Consider the following 9,854-nt stretch of genomic DNA (forward strand, 5'->3'; position numbering starts at 1 on the left):
CAAAAATCCTCAACAAGATATTGGCAAACAGAATACAGAGGGTCATCAAGAAGATCATACACCCTGACCAAGTGGGATTTATCCCAGGGATGCAAGGATGGTTCAACATTCATAAATCAATAAATGTAATACACTATATTAACAGAGTCAAAGACAAAAATCATATGATCATCTCAATAGATGCAGAAAAGGCATTCAAAAAATCCAACACCCATTCATGATCAAAATCCTACAGAAATTTGGAATAGAACCTGATTAAGGCTATATATGAAAAACCAACAGCCAACATCATACTAAATGGTCAAAAGTTGAAAACCTTCAAGGTAAAATCAGGAACAAGACAAGGATGCCCACTATCACCACTCCTTTTCAATATTGTTCTGGAAACATTAGCCACAGCAACTAGAAAAGAGAAAGAAATAGAAGGAATAAAGATAGGAAAGGAAGAAGTTAAACTCTCATTTTTGCTGACAATATGATTCTTTACATAGAGACCCAAAAAACTCAGCCAAAAGATGTCTAGACTTAATTGACAGATTCAGCAGAGTAGCTGGATATAAGGTCAACACTCAAAAAAACAATAGCCTTTTTTATATACAAATAATAGACTCAATGAGAGAGAAATTAGGGAAACAATTCCTTTTACAACAGCATCCAAAAAATTGAAATATCTAGGAATCAATCTAACAAAGGACGCAAAAGACTCTAATCTGAAAACTACAGCTCTCTGAAAAAGGAGATTGAGGAGGATATAGGAAAATGGAAAGACATCCCTAGTTTCTGGGTAGGAAGAACCAATATAGTGAAAATGGCCATACTTCCAAAACTTCTATACAGATTTAATGCAATACTGATTGAAATTCCAACAATATACTTCACAGAACTAGAGAAAAAAATCCAAAAATTCATTTGGAACCAGAAGAGACCTAGAATAGCAAAAGCAATTCTAGGCAACAGAGACATGGCTGGGGGTATCACAATCCCCAACTTGAAACTATGCTACAAAGCTATTGTGATAAAAACAGCATGGTACTGGCAAAGAAATAGACCTGAGGATCAGTGGAATAGATTACAAGACGGAGAAACAACTCCAGACATATTTAGCCACCTCATCTTTGACAAAGGAGCCTACCACCCTCAGTGGGGGAAAGATAGCCCATTTAATAAATGGTGTTGGAAAAACAGGATTTCAACCTGCCAAAGATTGAAACTAGACCCATACCTATCACCATGCACTAAACTAAGATTGAAGTGGATTAAAGATCTAAATATTAAAACAGAAACACTAAACTTCTGGAAGATAAATTAGGTAGAACTCTTGAAGATATTGGCATAGGAAAAGACTTTATGAACAAAACCTCAGTAGCACGGGAACTAGCAGAAAGAATCAACAACTGAGATCTTATCTTATTAAAAAGCTTCTGCACTGCAAGAGAAACCACCACCAGAGCTAGGAGACAACCTACATTGTGGGGGAAAAAATTTAGCAGCTGTACCTCAGACAAAGGACTACTACCTAGAATTTATAAAGAACTGAAAAAATCAGACCTAAACAGACATTTCTCAGACAAAGAAGTAAAAGCAGCAAATAAGCATATGAAAAAATGTTCAACCTCATTGTTCATTTGAGAGATGCAGATGAAAACAACACTGAGATTCCACCTCACCCCAGAAAGAATGGCTGCTATCAACAAATCAACCAATAACAAATGCTGATGGGGGTGTGGTGAGAAAGGAACCCTTCTCCATTTTTGATGGGAGGGAAGACTGTTGCAACCACTGTGGAAATCAGTATGGAGATTCCTCAAAGAACTAGGGCTGGAGGTCCCATTTGACCCAGCTATTCCCCTGATGGGTATCTTCCCCCCAAAATTAACAGAATCCATACCACAGAGATATATGTGCACCCATGTTTATAGTGTCATAATTCATAATAGCTAGAGCTTGGAAACAGCCCAAGTGCCCATCAACTGGAAACTGGATAAAGAAGATGTGTGGGTTTTTTTTAATAAAATGGAGTACTACTCAGCCATAAAGAATGAGAAACTAGAGACATTTATAGCTAAATAGAAGCACATTGAGGCCAATCTCCTAAGTGAAATAAATAGGACACACATGTGTAAATACCTAATAGTATCTCTAGGGTGAGAAACTGAAAGTGTAAATAAGGATTAAAACATTTAAAATGAATAATTGATAATTAGAAATAGGAAGAAAAGGTCCAAAGGGGTAGGGGAATTTGGGGGGAGGGAGGGAAAATCAAAGAAGGGAAAGGAAAAATTATGAGAAAAGAAAAAAATTGAAACAAAATCTTTATAAATAGGGAAGGGTGGAGGGGATGAAGGGTGCACAGATAATGGGGAAAAAATAAGAACCAAGATACATCACGTACAGGTACAAGCACCCAATGATAAATGTAAACATCTTGTATACCTAAAATGTACCAATAAATGAATTTAAGCAAAAATAAATAAATAAATAAAACAGATCCTTAAGATTGTATTCTTATATACAAAAAAAAAAAATAGAGACCATGTGTCATTTAAGCTTGTGTATCTGATTTATTTCACTTAATATTACAGTCTCATGGTGGTTTTACTTCCCTACAAATGACTCATGTTTTAGTTTATGTCAGAGCAATATTCCATTGTGTATAAATACTCCATTTTCTTTATTCACCTGTTGATGGACATACAGGTTGCTTCCAAGATTAAGCTACTAAGAATTGTGCTTCCATAAACATAGGTATTCATGTATCTTTGTGATATGATGTCTTTAACTTTGTCTGGAAGATACCCAGGAGAAAAACAGCTGCGTGAAATGAAATTTCTAGTTACTAGCTTTTTGAAGAATCTCCATACTGATTTTCACAGTAGTTCTACTCATGTGCATTTCCATAAGCAACGTAGGAGGGTTCCTTCTCCAACTCTATCCGCACACCCTCACCAGCATTTGTTACTATTGAATTCTTGATGATAACCATTCTTTCTGGAAGGAGATAAAATCTCTGTGTCATTTTAATTTGCATTTCTGTAATGGCCAAAGGTGTTGGACATTTTTCATGTTTTTATTTGCCATTTGTACTTCTAAGTAGTGTCTATACATTTCAATTGCAACCCCCCTTAAGGAACCTATATACTGTTTTCATGATGGCTACACTAATTTAAATTCCCCAAAACAGTTTTCAAGGATTTATTTCCCACTTGAACTTCTGGAAAAGAATTTAAGAAGACTTAAGTCCAAAAAGGTTTGTTTTATGGGGAAAATGTAACAAAGTAACGAAAGAATTAAGTGATTAGAAAAATAAAATGTTCTCAGAATGGAAAAGGAATCAGGTAAAAATTTGCTGATAGAGTAATAAATATTATATGATTATCACTTCTTTTAAAACAACAGAATGGTAGAATCAACCCTCTTCTTTGTAAGAAGATAATCCATTTATGACATATAAGTAAAGGCAGAAATAAAAAAAAGAAAAGATAAGTAGGAAGAGGTAGGTTAGTATTAAGGTGGCATTTTAGGAAGGAAGGTAAAACTGAGACAATGCCTCATTGCCTGACCCAAAGACAAAAGCACTGAAAGGGAGAAGGAATTATTTGGGCTGAAAGCACTTTTGGTTCTCTGTGGAATATTCATGTTTTAGATCATTTTTTTTTTGTCTACTGCTGATTCATCAGCTTAGAGAAATAATTAAATTCAGTGCCAGGTGGAATGTCGTGCTCCCTGTGAGAGCTTAGTAAACATTAATCAAAAAAACTGATGAGAATTTATAAAGCAGAAAAACAGTATCATCCACACATTTATGGTAATAATAGAAACTATAAGCTCTGACACTTCAATTATAGGCTAAAATGTACAATATAATATGTGGTTGTCTGTCTGAAATGGGCAACCTTATTTCTAATGCAAGTTGACTGCTTTGACAACTGGTTAATTCTGTCCTAAATTTTTTTTGATCATATTACCTTGTAAAGTTTACTTCCAAGGAAAAAGGAAATTAAAGTACCAAGAGTTGCCTATCCAAATTTTTAAAATATACTTAACATCATTGTACATAACAAAAATGATATTAATAATTATCCAAATAAAATTGTTATTATTAGATCTGAGAATTTAACTTATTTGCTGTTCTACATTTTACTAACTCAAAATGTAAATGTATTTGGCATTTACTAAGATCCAGGCTATCGAAAACGAACACCACTCTGGTCAAATACTAAAACTGGCAGGGGCATTTAGCTGGTGACTGAGTCTAGGCACTAACATTTGCAGTGTGGTAGTGGGAGAAGGAAAGGGTGGGAGAGGCGTAGGTTCCAGGAGGATGGAAAGGCAAATAGTAACATTCTGACAATGTGGATACATCAATGCACCTCACTTATTTAGTCTTCAATCTTTATAGCACTTCTCCGAGTTCCCTCACCCCAGGAAATGAAAACTTTTTGGCTTTAAATTGTGCGATTCTCCTAGTTAATAGGTCCTGGAGCTAGTATATGAGACTGGGTGTATTTTATTTCTGATTTTATAGTTTTAACCATGCTGCCTCAGTATCTAGGAAGAATACTTTTGTGGTCACATTTCTGTTCAACAGTGTCTAACAGGAACCCTTAACATCAAGAGGCCTTATCACCAAGTCTGACCTAATCCACTTTGTTAAACAATGCAATCATTAAAAATCCTATTTTTTACCACTGTGTGAAATAGCTGTAATCTTCAGAAATGATGTGAATCAATTTATGATAGATCACCTAAGCTCTAATATCCTTGCCTTCTTGGACATCTTTGTATTCCCTTTGTGAGGATAAAGATTAAAACACTTGGAAGATCTAGACCAGGAGGTAACCATCCATATATCATCCATCACTTCCTTCAAACGTCTCTGACCTCAACTCAATCTTAGCTGTCCACTGAGGACTGAGCTGCAACCCTCAGATCTAGGAGATAAACACGATGTCCTCCATCTTCAATAGCTTTATTTTAAGCATCTCATTCTCCTACCACTACTTTTTTTTTTTTTTTTGGTACCAGGGATCAAACCTGGGTCCTTGCGCTTGTGAGGCAGGAGGGGAAACTGAACTAAATCCCCAGCCCTACCACTACTTCTTAGTCCAACTGATGTATTCTACTCCTCAGCATGCTCTTATCTGTACTTCCATTCAGTTTATATATTGACCCATCATTAATATGACTCCATTGAGCATGTTCACAACTCTCCTGTCCATTCAACCTTCATCATTCAACTCAGGGTACTTCTCTGAATATGGTACTGAACTACTGAAGATAGCTGAGTGAAAATACCAAAAGAACAAAGATCAGTTTCACTGTTAACTCATATTTACAAACATAAACAGGGAGCAATAATATTTTTCCATCAAGTATTTTCCCTTCATCTCTCAAGTTCTCACCACATACCTACACTTCTTCCCTCAGCTCTCAGGCAACAATTTCACTTCATATTTCAAGATGCTTTCTTTTTCCTTGGGTCTGATTGTTCATTTAGCTTACACACTATTTATTCATTACCTTGTTCTGAATTATCAAATTATCTTATTTACTGAGTTATTACTGTGATAGTTTAGATCTAAAATGACCCCCAGTGATCTCTTGTGTTCACAGGATGGGCCTTCAGGAGGTAGCTGGATTATGATTGGCTCTTTCCTTTTCTCCTTCCTTCCTGGCCACCAGCAGGCTTTCCCATACCATGCCCTTTTGTCATGATATTACTGCCTTACCACAAGCCTAAAACAATGGGGTCACCAACTGTAGATGGAGACCTCTGAAATTGTGGGCTACAGTAAAATTTTCCCCTTTTGTTTTTGCTGGGTATTATGTCACTGCAATGACAAACTAACACGATTACTATTATTTAGGATCTAATCATCCTAATGAAACGATTATAACTTTTTGTCAAAACACCAAAATGGGCCACATCCTATTTCTTTGATTATATAACTTTCTCCTATGAGGAGCCAGATCCTATTTCTCTTTACATAAAAATATTTAATGCTTCTTCTTCTGTGATTGAATTGGTATCTCTATCATGTCATCTTCTATTTACTGGTCTACCAAATTCATCTGGGATTCTTTTCTCAAGAACTACCAAGATCACACTAATCAAGGCTATAGGAAACCACAGCATCCCCAGAGTTATCAGTATTGCTGTAGCCTCCTCATATTTGAACTGTCACCAGCCAGTGACTGTCTCTCTGAGATAGCTCCTGTCTTCGGTTCCTTGGGGCACACAACTTTGCCTTTCCTCTTCTCCTGTTCCCTTCTTCCTAGGCTGTCTTTCTAGGCCCTACCTCCTTAGAGCTTTCAAAATGGGGAAGCCTCAGACTTCAAATTACCTGAGTTTTCTATATATCTTTACCCCAACTGCTTGCAGCTAAAATAATATTTATGATTATTTAGGATATCTGTTCAGCTGTCCTATTCTGCATCTTGGTTTGGATATCCAATAGTATCTCAGATTTCTAATGCCCAATACACACCACAGTTTGTACCTACTTCTCAAAGTCCTCTTAGAAGTAAGTGGCACCATGGAGCCCTTGCCCTTGGAATCACTCTTTGTTTCTCTCATTTATTTTCCCCCACTCAACCCATCAACATGTGTTTTCAGGATTAATTCATACATATATAAATGTAGCAACATTCTGCCTCAATTACTTGCTCCCTTCAATTTTTCAACACCCAGAATGACAATATGTTTTAAAAAGTCCAATCTAATAATATGATTTTCCAGTCATAAAAGTCTTCAATGGCTTGGCATTTTATTTAAAACAAAACCCAAACTGTCTGCTGTAGCCTTCAGAAGAACTGGCCATCCCATTGGGTTTGATTCATCTTAGATGTCCCTCATTCCCCATCCTACACCAAATCAGGCTTTCTTTTGGTTCCCTTGGTGCCCCCTTTGTTCCCTTGGGGCTCCCACAGTTGTCCTTTATGTTACCTTGCCTGATGTTCCTCCCCTCTTCAGACTCCTTCATAGTTTTTTCCCCAGTTCATGTCTTATCCACAGTGAACCCCTTCATTTTCTACGTAGGCAATCTCCCACATTACTCCATCCTATCATCTTGTTTATGTACTTTATTTCACAAACTATTAATATTATGTTTATTTTTCTTTCCCATTTAAATTTAATTAGATTAAGGATCTTCACTATTTTGATGAGACTTGGAGCTTTCTTGTTTAGAAAAGTTACACACACACAGTGTGTGTCCATTTGATGTATTAGCCACATTCTCTAATTCTTTGTCAGGCATGGTGGTGTGTACCTGTAATCCCAGCACTCTGGGAGCCTGAGGCAGGAGGATTGCAAGTAGAAGTACAGCTGGGGCAATTTAGTGACTTAATGAGACCCTGTCTCAAAATTAAAAATAAAATTACAAAAAAGTTCTACAGATGTACTTCAGTGTGAAGGCTATGTGTTCAATCTCCAATTCTCCCCCCTCCAAAAAAAATTTTTTTAAAGAATTTGTGAATTTGTCAGTGTATATGTCATATCCCAGAATCATCACTAAGCAAAACAGAAATGCTTAAAAAAAGAAATTGTGTTATCCAAAGCTCAAAAACCATTATAAAATCTTTATGAATAGAATTGATATAAGTGTAATTTAATATATATGATATGATCTTATTACATGTAAATATAGTGATGAAGATGTATAGAGAACAGGAAAGGGGACGTTAAGAGCTGTTACTGAAAACTCTGGCCATGGGTCTTGGGCTCCTGCGAGCCAGTATGATGTCTGTGTGATAGGAAATTGGGAACAGACTTCAATACCTGGTACCAAAAAAAAAAAAAAAAAGAGAAGAAAATCCTGAGCAACAAGAGCAAAGGAGCAGACATCAGAATCATGGACTTCAAGTTAGATTGCAAATCTACAGTGATAAAACCAGCATAGTACTGGCACAAAAAATAGACATGTAGATCCAGGGAAGAGAACAAAAAATAAACAAACAACTCCACACACATTCAGCCACTTGATCATTGAAAAGGGGAACAAAAATATACACTGAAGAAAAGGTGTCCTCTTAAATAAGTGGTGCTGGGAAAATTGGGCATGCATATGCAGAAGATTGAATCTAGACTTATACATCTCACTACGTAATACACTAGAACCAACCTGGATCAAAGATCTAAATGTTAAAACAGAAATACTTATTCTGCTGAAAGATAAGATAAATAAAACTCATGAAGACACATGTACAGGCACAGACTTTCTGAATAGAAATAGACTGAAACTCTATTGGACTAACGTATATTTGTCTAGTAGTGTTTACGTATTTTGTTAACTAGGAAGAAGGGAGGGAAGGGAAAGGGGATGAAAAAACATAATTAACATGTATTATGTACATGTACCAATTACCCACAAGGAATGTAAACATTGTGTATTACAAACATGTACTAATAAAAAGTGAGTTAGTTATATGATAACATATGCTGTCCTGTACTATACATAGCACTGTATTCTAAAACTAGCATATTTAATGACAAAAGTTCATAGAAAATGACAGCTAAGTCACAAATTGGCAACCAATGAATTTTATTCTCAATTAAGAACTTTAACATCCCCAAGGGTCTTTAGGATGTTGGAGAATTTTTCTGATAAAGCTAAATGTGTAGTTAATATTCCTTACTAGGATGAATATTGACATGTAAGTTTACTAATTGGTACATTAATCATAATAATTTAGCATTAATATTAACTCTCCATATGTAGTCAAGAATGTCATAAGCTCAAAGATTCTTTTAGTGCTGATGATATAAATATTTCACTTTCAATATTACAAAAAGATTTTAAGCATTGCATTAAATTGTGGTGTGCTACTCAATTTTAACATAACTTTTAAATATTAAGCACATGTATAGGAAAAATATCCTCTAAGGAATAGTTTAAATATACAAAGATAAATTTCTATAGGCAGTGTAAAAAGTGCTTCTCTTTAAATTTGCAAATTAAATAAATAGGATTAAAATTTTCAAAATTGATTAGTATAATCATATTATGTTTCAGATATGGCTACATACAAGGATTTTGTCATCCTGATGACTCAAACCCAGTATCATTTCCTCCATACTTCTAAAATACAGTGAAGCCTATTTTCCCAGGATTCCCAAGTTCATTTATTTAGTTCTTTTAAAAGAGAATTTCTTGGATGCATCCTTTGCATTATAATTGGATAGTCTCCTTATAGTTGAAGTCTATGCCTTTAAAACTATGTAAAAATTATATGTCATAAAATATTCCCTGAAATAGTTGCAGGACTAAAACTTTCACACAAAGATAAGAAACAGAATTTTCCCATTGAATTTTAATTCTAGACTTTTAACAACAAAAAAATGTACTTGTTCCATGTTGTTTATTATGGATACTTTGTTTACAAATAACAATATAACTCAATCGGGCCTTAGAATAAAAAAATTCATTCAAAGGAGAGCATTATCTAAAAGCCTGGCTGGTTCAAAGATTTGTGAGTACTCTTTGTCTATCTTTACCTATTTCGATTCTGTTTGACTTCATCCTCAGACTGATGCTGCCCAATTGAAGTAGCCAATTTCCCAGACAATTGCCATCATATATGTTTTTTGGAGACCGATATGTCAGAGCATAAAATTAAAAGTGTATGTTTTCCAAGTGAGTTTCATTTCAAGTCTCAGGAAAGATTGTTATTAACCTAGCTTGACCCAAATGCTGATTTGTGGACTAATTATTTGTCTATGGAATGCAAAACTCTGATTTGTCAGATGTGTATACATATCTGCAATTGGAGTTTGGAATCTAGTGTTGAATCTCACTAGAACTAGTCATTCATTGAGATGATGCATATTAATCACCTCTCCATGACTGGGATAC

Source organism: Heterocephalus glaber, unplaced genomic scaffold (assembly GCF_053883595.1).
Source record: "Heterocephalus glaber isolate CG9 unplaced genomic scaffold, H.glaber_assembly_v1.0 deba00000901, whole genome shotgun sequence".
NCBI classification, from domain to species: Eukaryota; Metazoa; Chordata; class Mammalia; order Rodentia; family Bathyergidae; genus Heterocephalus; species Heterocephalus glaber.